Raw genomic sequence first — 12,079 nt, forward strand, 5'->3', positions numbered from 1 at the left:
TGAGTAGCTAAAGATAAACAGTTGCATTCTAAAGAACAATTTCTCAGACTTGGCAGTGGCATTGGACTGCGTAGAAACTTACTTGGATTCTGCTTCTACTAGTAGAATTCCTGAAGGATATGGAATCACTGCTTCTCTGAAATACCTGTATTTGAGGAATTTAGGATGGGAAAACCCTTTCAGGAAATAGACCTACTGTTGAGCGAGACTAACAGTGTATACTAAAATTTTCGGTAGTGATCTGGAGCCAGTATGTTTGTCCTTTTCCATGAGAAAACTACTGTTGCGTTTATCTTATCATCAACTATGAGTCCATATATTCTATGTCTATATATTCTGTTCATATTTCAAGATTTATTTTTCTCCAGACACATCAAGCACTTTAATTTATAGGAAGTGTCTGAACTACGGCACAAGAAGTTACATATTCAAGAGTGAATATATCAGTGTGTTTGGCACATGCCTTCCAGAAGATTAAAACGTTGACACACTAGTAACTGATTTATCTAATAGAGTAGAAAATAAAGATAGATAGTATGAAGTAATTAAACTAAACTTAAAGCACCTACCAAATATACACATACATTAATACCTATATTTAGGATATTTAAAGCAATTGACCCTTATCAACATCTCTCATTTTTTCTGTTAAATGTCATATACTAGTCTAAGTGTGAAGTGTTTTTTTTAGCTATCCATACATAGTATGCTCTAAAAATGTTTTTATTGAATTTTAAATAATTTACAAGTACTGTTAGACATTTAGCCACAGCAAAATTATAGGTTAAAAATAATTATATCTGATATGTCGTTTGCAAATATCTTCTCCCATTCTGTCAGTTGTCTTTTGATTTTGTTAACTGTTTCCTTTGCTGTGCAAAAGCTTTTGATCTTGATGAAATCCCAATAGTTCACTTTTGCCCTTGCTTCCCTTGCCTGGGGGTAAAAATATATGTTTATAAAAAATAAAAAATTAAAAAAATAATTATAAAGATGACTTAAATAGAAACCCAAACCTATCATGCAAGGGGGTAAAATTGCTTGATACTCTCTTTTGAAAAGTAAAGGATGAGGGGGAAAAGGTCTTCTATTCCATGTGAAATATAGTGAGGACTACAAGAATTTACATTCTGTAAGTGATTTTCTGTGACCAAATTGATAACCCTTTGCCAGATTTAGTAATACAAAACAAAACAAAAACAACAACCCCCAAAATAAAAAAACCCAGGATGCTCAGTTAAATTTGAATTTCAGTTAAATACTGAGTAGTTATTTCTGTAAATATATACCAAATAATGCATGGAAAGTACTTAACCTAAAAAAAATATTTATTTATCTGAAATTCAAATGTAACTGTGTGTCTTGTATTTTATCTGGCAATCTTATGAATAGACAAATGCAAAAAAGAAAAAAGAGGGATTTCAACCCCCTGCCACTTGGTGGACTATAGAGATTAAAAGCAATATGTATGCAACCTTATGTTTGTTGCAGCATCATTTATAATAGCCAAGATATGGAAATGACCTAAGTGTCCATCAACAGACAAATGAATAAGAAAAATGCAGTATATGTACATGCAATAAAATATTATGCTCCCATAAAAAGGATGGAATTGTGCCATTTGAGACAACATGGATGGACCTAGAGGGTATTATGCTAAATGAAATGTCATACTCAGCAAGATAAATATCATAAGATTTGACTCAGAACTAGAATCTAAAAAACCCTATCAAATGAATAAACAAATGAAAAGCAGAGTCAGACCTATAAATATGAGAACTGTATTGGTTGCCTGATGGGACTTGGATATGGGAAGTTGGGAAAAATGGGTGAAAGAGAGTGGGAGGTACAGGCTTCTTATACAATGACTAAATCACAGCAATAAAAGGCACCACATAAGGAATATAGGCAATGATACAGTCATAGTGGTGGATGTAACAGGACAGTTTCACTTGATAGTTTCACTTGTGGTAAACATAGCACAAAGTATAACTTTGTCAAATCAGTAAGTTATACAACTGAAATTCATATAGCATTATATGTAAACCATACTAAAAAACAAAACAAAACAAAAATCCAAGCAGTAAGGAACTAAAGAATCACTACAGTGGCTCAGTGGGTTAAGCCTCTGCCTTCAGCTCAGGTCATGATGTCAGGGTCCTGGGATCGAGTCCCACATCAGGCTCTCTGCTCAGCGGGGAGCCTGCTTCCCCCTCTCTCTCTGCCTGTGTCTCTGCCTACTTATGATCTCTGTCTGTCAAATAAATAAATCTTAAAAAAAAATCACTACATTGGTTATTTACACAGACCAATATCACAGTGAGAAAATATAATGATTAATCCAAATGCTCTAAGGAGCAATCTAGATTTTTTTCAAAGCTAGTTTTGATCCCAGGGCCCTGGGATCACTACCCAAACTCAAGGCAGATAGATGCTTAACAGACTAAGCTGCCAAGGGGCCTCCTCCTTAGTTTTAAAGATTTGAAAAATGAGATGTGGCTAATGATTAATCATGTAAAAATGCCAAAGATAATTATTCAGAAACAGCATTATAGGAAATTAAGTCAGAATTGATTGAATAAACAAAACAGCAATTCAGTGCCATTAAGTTTGCAGGAGAACTGGAGACATCCTGCTAGTATTAGTGTGCACATGTCACATTTGCATATCAGGCTTCTAATACCTAAGCAGTTAGATGAACTGAAGATTCCTAAAGCCAATTTTTACTTAGATTCTGCAAAATCCAATTTCCTATTTATTTTTAAATGGAAATACAGGAAATACATTTGTAAATCACAATGTTGTATTATTTACAATGTAAATTTAAAATCGGGCACCTGGGTGGCTCAGTGGGTTAAGCCGCTGCCTTCGGCTCAGGTCATGATCTCAGGGTCCTGGGATCGAGTCCCACATCGGGCTCTCTGCTCAGCAGGGAGCCTGCTTCCTTCTCTCTCTCTCTGCCTGCCTCTCAGTGTACTTGTGATTTCTCTGTCAAATAAATAAATAAAATCTTAAAAAAAAAAAAAGATTTAAAATCTCCATCAAAAGTTAAAATTAAATGTAAAAATCTTAATGTCAATGAATGTATAGTATTTTAATCTACGGTTGATATTTTTCCTACAACACAAATTATACTTTGAGATGATCAAATTTATATTATTTATATTCATATTATATATATTCACATAAATATCTTCATATTCATATTATTACTGCTCAAATAAGTTAAGAAACACATTACTATACCTGAGTCAAATATTTCAGTCCAGGTGGACAGTTGGTTATTGTCCCTGGTGCTTGCATACATTGCATCATGGGTAGAAGATTACAAAAAGCCATAACCAAGATTATATAAATACTCAAGCGTGTGACAGATTGAAGAGATCTCTGTATCTATAAAATCTAACACGAAAGAAACAACCTGATTAGAGACAGGAATCAACTTCAATTTCAGGTTTATTTATTTATTTTTTTTATTTTCAGCTAAAATATTAAGAATTTTATTTATGGAGACTGCCTCTCAACTAAAACCAAAGAGGAAACTCAGGAATAAAGAAGCCCCAGCTAATACCAGTATCATAAACTGTGTTATACACTGTGTTACACACAGTGGCCTTTGATCTATTGAAATATTCTTGTCTTTAGGTTCAGAATCTTTTGACAATGACTAGATGGATTCTTTCCCTCCAGTGTTGAGACCAATGTTATGGTAGAAATAACATTTTGCTCTGGATAGAGATCAGATAAAAATTTTTATACTGAGGTTTGGGGAAATACGTATCTCTAGTGCCATGATTCTAACAAACTTAGAACACATATATATGAAGTCCAAATTTTCTTTTAAGCCCTGATTAAAATCTCATTATTCTCTATATTTTCCTCAGGTTGTGTCAGAATTAAACTTATGTAATAAATGCACAAATCCATGCTTCCAACTCAAAGTTTAGGAGGATAGTTCTAAGTGCTTATAAATATATTTAAGGTATTACAGAATTTATTACATTGTTTTGAGGCAAATATTGTAAGATTTCCTCTCATTTAGGTACATTAAAATAAAAAAAAGAAACAAGTGATAGCAATATAAATGCAAGAGATAAGCATTAATTATGGTAAGAGAAAGATGTGTTTTGGAAAAATACTTACCACAGAATGCAAGAGTGAGTTTTAAATAGATTGCATTCCAAATAATCAGAAGTGAGAGCTGAGATAAAGAAAAATGAAAAAAGGATGGCAGCAAAAGAGAGGAAAATGCAAACTGAAGAGATTTTTTTTTCTTTTTAGTTTTGCTATTTATTTAAATTTTTGTGATTAAATTTTTAAGGAACTGCAAAATATTTTCCAAAGTGGCCAGTACATTTCACATTACCTCTGGCAATGTATGAGCATTCTAATTTCTCAACATTCTTGCCAACACTTGCTATTGCCTGTTTTTTAATTATAGATACCCTAGTGGGTGTAAAGACATATCTCATTGTGGTTTTGATTTATATTTCCCTAATGGCTAATTCTGAATCATAATTTTTCATGTGTTATTAGCCACTTGTATATATTCTTTAGAGAACACTGTCTTCAAATCCTTTGCCCATTTTTACCTATGTTATTTGTTTTTTTGCTGGTGAATTATGAGAGATTTTATACATTTTAGATTAAGTCCTATTTTAAGACTTGCAGATATTTTTCTCCTATTGTGTGGGTTGTCTTTCCATTTTCTTGATGATGTTCACTAAAACACAAAAGTTTAAAATTTTTGATGTAGTCCAATTATCTATTTTTGTTATTTTTGTTTGTGCTGTGTCATATCTAAGAAACTATTCCTTAGTCCAAAGTCACAATGATTTTATTCCTCTGATTTTCCTAATGGTGTTAGTGTTTTAGTTCTTAAATTTAGATCTTTGATTCCTTTCGAGTTAATTTTTGAATATACTGTGAGTTAAGGTCCGACTTTACTCTTGTGCATATGGATATACAGTTGTTCGGCACCATTTGTTGAAGAGATTTTTTTTTTTTTTCATTGACTTATTTTGGCACCCTTGTTGGAAATCAGTTGTGCTTAAATGTAAGGGTATATTTCTGGACTTTCATTCTATTCCATTGATGTATATGTCTTTCTTTCCTAAGTACCGCAGTGTTTTTACTTTGTAGAAGTTTAAAAAGGGAGAAGAGGGCGCCTGGGTGGCTCAGTGGGTTAAAGCCTCTGCCTTTGGCTCAGGTCATGATCCCAAGGTCCTGGGATCAAGCCCCGCATCGGGCTCTCTGCTCAGCAGGGAGCCTGCTCCCTCCTCTCTCTCTGTCTGCCTCTCTGCCTACTTGAGATCTCTCTCTCTATCTCTGTCAAATAAATAAATAAAAGTCTTAAAAAAAAAAAAATCTGTGTTTCAGAGGCGCCTGGGTGGCTCAGTGGGTTAAGCCGCTGCCTTCGGCTCAGGTCATGATCTCAGGGTCCTGGGATCGAGTCCCGCATCGGGCTCTCTGCTCAGCAGGGAGCCTGCTTCCTCCTCTCTCTCTCTCTGCCTGCCTCTCTGCCTACTTGTGATCTCTCTCTGTCAAATAAATAAATAAAATCTTTAAAAAAAAATAAAATAAAATAAAAAATAAAAAGGGAGAAGAGTGAGCCCTCCAACTTTATTTTTTTTTCAAGATCGTTTTGGATTATTTTTGTCCCTTGAGTTTCCATATAAATTTTGGAGTCACTTCATCAGTTTCTACAAAAAAGCTGCTTGTGATTCTGATAGAGATTAATTGAATCTGTAGATTACATCACATTAGGAAATATTGCCATCTTAACAGTATTGAGACTTCTAATTCACAAAGATCTATGAAATTTCATTTATTTAGATTTCCTTTAATTTCTTTCAACAATATTTGCTGATTTTCAGAATTTTGTGCATCTTGTAAAATTTATTCCTAAGTATTTTATTCTTTTTGACACTGTAATAAAATAATTATTTTCTTATTATTTTGGAACAGTTCACTGCAAGTTTATAGAAATATAATTGATTTAATTTCATTTATTGTAAATATTGCAACTCTACTGAACTCATTTTTAAAAATTCTGATGTTTTAGTGGAGCCCTTAGGGTTTTCTATATAAGACTATGCCATCTCCAAATAGAAAAAAATTATTTTCCTTTTCCAATTTAGATGATTTTATCTAATTTTCTTGCTTAATTGATGTGGCAAGAGCTTTTAATACAATGTTGAGTATATTTCATTTTATTGTGCTTTGTAAATATCACTATTTTTACAAATTGAATGTTTGTGGCAACCTTCCATCAATATCATTTTTCTAAGAACATTTGCTCACTTCATGTCTCTGTCACATTTTGGTAATTCTCACAATATTTCTAAACTTTTAAAAATTATTATTACATTTATTATGGTGAAATGTGATTGGTGATCTTTAATGTGACTACTGTAATTGTTTTAGGGTGCTACAAACATTCATTGAGTAATGCTTTTTTGTGTTCTGATTGCTCCACCAACAAACCATTCCCCGCTTTGTCTCCCTCTCTCTTGGTCTCCCTATTCTCTGATCCATAACAATATTGAAATTAGGATAATTAATAACCCTACACTGACCTCGAAGTATTCAAGTGAAAGGAAATGTTGCATGTCTCTCACTTCAAATCAAAAGCCAGGAATGATTAAGTTTAGTGAAGAAGCATGTTGAAAACTAGGATAGGCCAGAAGGTAATCCTCTTGCACCAAATAGCCAAGTTGTGAATGCAAAAGAAAAGTTCTTGAAGGAAATTAAAAGTGCTATTCCAGTGAAAACATGAATAAAAAAATCGAAACAGCCTTATTTCTGAAATGGAGAAAGTTTTAGTGGTCTAGATTGAAGATCAAACTAGCTACAAACATTCCCTAAAGCCAGAGCAAGGTTCTAACTCTCCTTCATTCTAGGAAGGTTGAAAGAGGTAAGGAAGCTGCAGAAGGAAAACTTGTAGCTACAAATATTGGTTTATGAGGTTTAAGGAAAGAAGCTGTCTCCATAACTTAAAGTGATAATAAGTGCTGATGTAGACGCTGTAGCAAATTATCCAGAAGATCTAGCTAAGATAATTAATGAAGGTGACTGCACCAAACAAGAGGTTTTCAATGTAGATGAAACAACCTTCTATTAGAAGAGACGCCATCCAGAACTGATAGCTAGAGAGGAGAACAAATGCCTGGCTTCAAAGCTTCAAAAGATAGGATGATTCTCTTGTTAGGGGCTAATGCAGCTGGTGACTTGAAGCCAGTGCTCATAAAGCATTCTGAAAATTTTAGGGACCTTAAGAATTATGTTAAATCTACTCTGTGCTCTATAAATAGGACAGTCAAGTCTGGATGACAGCATATCTGTTTGCAACATAGTTTACTGAATATTTTAAGCCAATTGTGGATATCTATAGCTCAGAAATATAGATTCCTTTCAAAATATTACTGCTTATTGACATGGCACCTGGTCACCCAAGAGCTCTGATGAAGGCGTACAAGAAGATTAATGTCATTTTCATGCTTGCTAACATAACAATTGTCCTGCAGCCCATGGATCAAAGGGGTAATTTTGACTTTCAAGCCTTATTATTTAAGAACTAAACATTTTGTAGAGTTATAGCTATTGTAGGTAGTGATAGCTCTGATGGCTGTGGGAAAAGTAAACTGAAGAGCTTCTGAGAAGGAATCACCATTTTAGATGCCATTAAGAACATTTGGGATTCATGGGAAGAAGTCAAAATATAAGCATAAACAAGAATTTGGGAGAAGTTGGTTCTATCCCTGATGAATGACTTTGAAGGGGTTCACAACTTCAGTGGAGGAAGTAATTGTGATGTGAAAATAACACGAGAAGAGAATTAGAAGTGGATCCTGAAGATGGGACTGAGTTGCTGCAACCTCATGATAAAACTTTAACAGATGAGGAGGTGCCTCTTATGGATGAACAAAGAAAGTGATTTCTTGATGGGATCTTCTTGTGGTGAAGATGCTATGAAGATTGTTGAAATGAATATAAAGGATTTAGAATATTACATAAACTTAGTTGATATAGCAACAATAGGGTTTGAATAGATTGAGTCTAATTTTGAGAGTTCTACTATGGGTAAAGAGCTGTAAAGCATCACATACCATAGAGAAATTCACCTTTCATAAAAGAAAGAGTTGGTTGATGCAGCAAACTATTGTCTTATTTTAAGAAATCCCCATATCCAGCCACCCCAACCTTCAGCAAGCACCACTCCAATTACTCAGCAGTTATTAACATTGAGGCAAGACGGTCCACTAGCAAAAAGATCATGACTCACTAGAAAGCTCAGAAAATTAGAATTTTTTAGCAATAAGTATTTTTAAATTTAGATATGTACTTTTTTTTTAGATACAATGCTATTATACACTTAATAGACTATAGTATAGTGTAAAGAAAACTTTTATATGTACTGAGAAACCAAAAAACTTATTTGCCTTACTTTATTGTGACATTAGCTTTATTGTGGTCTGAAACTAAACCTGCAATATCTCTAAGGTATGGCGACTATACAGACTCCTTTCAACCATTGAGTATTCTTGGCTCCCTTATCAAAAATTAGTTGATCTTATCTGGATTTATTTCTGGGCTCACAATTATTTGTCTATGTGTCATTTTTATGCCAGTACCAAACTCTTTTTTTGAGGTATAATTGGCAAATTAAAATTTAAGCTATTTAAAGTATACAATGTGATTATACACACACACACACACACACACACACACACATACATATATATATATATATACAAATACATACATAAAGGCTTCCCCCCTTTGAGTTAGTTAACACATCCATCAGCCATATATTTGTTTTTTTTTTAAATAAGAATGCTTAAGTTCTATTCTTTTATCAAATTAAAATTATATAATGCTATCAACTATAGTCACACATTATACTTTAGATTCTCAGAAATTATTCATCTTATAACAGAAAGTTGATACCTTTTTACCAAACTCTCTATTTTTCCTACTCCAGGGGCCCTGACAATCACTATTTTGCTACCCTCTATGAGTTCATTTTTTTTTTTTTTAAGATTTCACACACAAGAATACGATGCAATATTTGTATTTCTTTGTCTGGCTTATTTCACTTAGCATAACACCCTCTATGTTTAGGCGTGTTGTCACAAATGGAAGGATTTTCTTCATATTTAAGACTGAACAATCTTTTGTATATATACACCATATTTTTTCAACCCATTCATTCATTGACATATAATAATATTGCTTCTAAACCTTGGCTGTTATGTATAATGCTGGAAGTAATGTGGGAGTCTTCAAGATCATGGTTTCATTTCCTTTGCATATATACCCAAAAGGAAGATTGTTGGATCATATGGTAGTCCTATTTTTAATTTTTTGAGGAACTTCCATACTGTGTTTTATACTGCTTGTACAGATTTACCTTCCCACCAAGAGCACACAAAGTTCTTTTCTCCACATCCTTATCAGCTCTTGTTATCTTTTATTTCATAATACCTATTCTAATAGGTGTGAGGTGGTATCTCATTTTGGTTTTGATTTGTGTTTCCCTGATGATTAGTAATGTTGGCCACATTTTCATGTATCTGTTGGCCATTTGTATTTTTTTGGAAAGAAAAATATCTAGTCAATTCCTCTGGCCTTCTTAAAATGGGATTTTCTTTCCTGCTATGGAGTTGTATGAGTTTGTTACATATTTTCATTGTTACCCTTTATCAAATGTGTCATTTTCAAATATTTTCTAGTTTCTATCATTCAGTGGGTTGCTTTTCATTTTATTGATGGTTTCCTGTGCTGAGCAGAAGCTTTTTAGTTTCACGTAGTGCCACTTGTTGATTTTTTCTTTTATTGCTTTTGCTTTTGTTGTCAAAGCCAAAAAATCATTTCCAAGACCAATGTCAAGAAGTTTAACTCTTTGTTTTCTTTTAGGATTTTATATTTTCAGGTTTTACATTCAAGTCTTTCATCTATTTTGAGTTGATTCTTTGAATGGTGTAGGGTAACGATCCAGTTTCATTTCTTTGCGTGTGGTGACCAGTTTTTTCTGGCACCATTTATTGAAAAACTATCATTTCTCATTATTATACATTCTTGACTTATTTGTTGAAAATTAATTGACCAAATATGCATATATGGATTTATTTCCAAGCTCTCTATTCTGTTCCATCTATGTGTCTGTTTTTATTCCAATACCATACTGTTTTGTTTAGTATGGTTTTATATATAGTTTGAAACCAGGATGCCTCCATTTTTGTTTTTCTCTCTTAGGATTGCTTTGGCTATTGGGGGTCTTTTGTGGTTCAGTTTGGATTTTAGGATTTTGAAAAATTTGTTTCTGAAATATAATAAGTGTTGCATTAAATATGTAGATGGTTTTTGGCATTATGGACATTTAACAATTTAATTCATCTGACCCAAGAACGTGGGATATTTCAATTTATTTTGTCTTCCATCTCTTTCATCAATGTCTACAGTGTTCAGTGTAAAAGTTTTTCACCCTCTCAGTTAAATTTATTCCTAAGTATTTTATTGTTCTTGATGCCATTGTAAATGAGATTGCTCTCTTCTCTTTCCGATAATTCCTTGTTAGTCTATAGAAACAGAACTGATTTCCATATGTTGATTTTATATTCTGCAACTTTGCTGAATTTGTTGATTAGTTCTAACAGTTTTTTATGGGAGTCTAAAAAGCTTTCAATATTTAAGATTATGCCATCTACAGAGACAGTTTTACTTGTTTTTTTTTTCCAGTATCAATGCCTTTTATTTCTTTTTCTTGCCTAACTACTGTAGTTATTAGTTCAAATATTATGTTGAAAAGGGCTGATGAAACTGGACTCCCTTGTCTTATTCCTGATCTTAGAGGAAAAACTGTTCACTGTTGAGTATGTTAGCTGTGGGCTTGTCATATATGGGTTTTAAAATGTTGAAATACATTCCTTCTATACCCAATTAATTGAGAGTTTTTATCATGAAAGTACATCAGATTTTGTCAGATGCTTTTTCTGCATCTATTGACATCATATGGTTTTTCATTTTTATTTTACTAATGTGGTATATAACATTTATTGATTTGCACATGTTGAAACCCCCTTGCATTTCTGGGATGAATTCCATCTGATTATTTTAATATGTTGTTTCATTTGGTTTGCTGTATCTTGTTGAAGATTTTTGAATCTATATTCATCTGGGATATTGACCCATGATTTTCTTCTTTTTTGTAGTGTCCTTGGCCTGGTTTTGGCATCAGGATAATGTTGGCCCTATAAAATGATTTTGGGATTGTTTCCTGCTTTTCAAATTTTTGGAAGTTTGAGGAGGATTGCCATTAAGTTTTTAAATGTTTGGCAGAATTTACCAGTGAAACCATCTGATTCTGAGATTTCTTTGTTGGAATTTGTTTGATTACTGATTCAATCTCCTTACTAGAACTTGGCTAATTCAAATTTTCTATTTCATCATGATTCAGTATCAGTAGGTGGCATGTTTCTAGGAATTAATCCATTTTAGGTTCTCTGATAGCATATCATAGTTCCTGGTAGTCTATTATGAGTCTCTGTTTTTATGTGGTATCAATTGTAATGTTTCCTTCATTTCTGATTTGATGTATTTGTCTTCATTCTTTTTTTTTTCTTCTTAGTTTAGCTAAAGTTTTGTTGATTTGTTTATCCTTTCAAAAAATCAGCCCATTTTGTTGATATTTTCTATTTTTCTGGTTTCTATTTCCCTTATTTCTTTCTAGTTTTTGTTATTTCTTTTTTTCTTCTAACTTTGGGCTTGGTTTGTTCTTTTTTTTTTTATTATTAATTCCTTTATGTGTACAGTGAGGATGTTTATTTGAGATTTTTCTTTTTTTCTAATGTAGCTGTTTATTGCTATAAACTTCCTCATAGGACGCTTTTGCTGCATCTCGTGAATTTTAGTATGCTATATTTACAATTTCACTTATTTTAAGATTTTTTTAACTCTCTTCTTTTTTTGACCTTTGGTTATAAAGGAGTGTTTTGTTTAATTTTCGTGTATTTATAAAACTTCTGGTTTTCCTATTAACTGATTTCTATTTTCATACTATTGTCATCAGAAAAGATAT

Source organism: Mustela putorius, unplaced genomic scaffold (genome assembly GCF_011764305.1).
Source record: "Mustela putorius furo isolate JIRA1106 unplaced genomic scaffold, ASM1176430v1.1 tig00003834_pilon_pilon_pilon, whole genome shotgun sequence".
Classification (NCBI taxonomy): domain Eukaryota; kingdom Metazoa; phylum Chordata; class Mammalia; order Carnivora; family Mustelidae; genus Mustela; species Mustela putorius.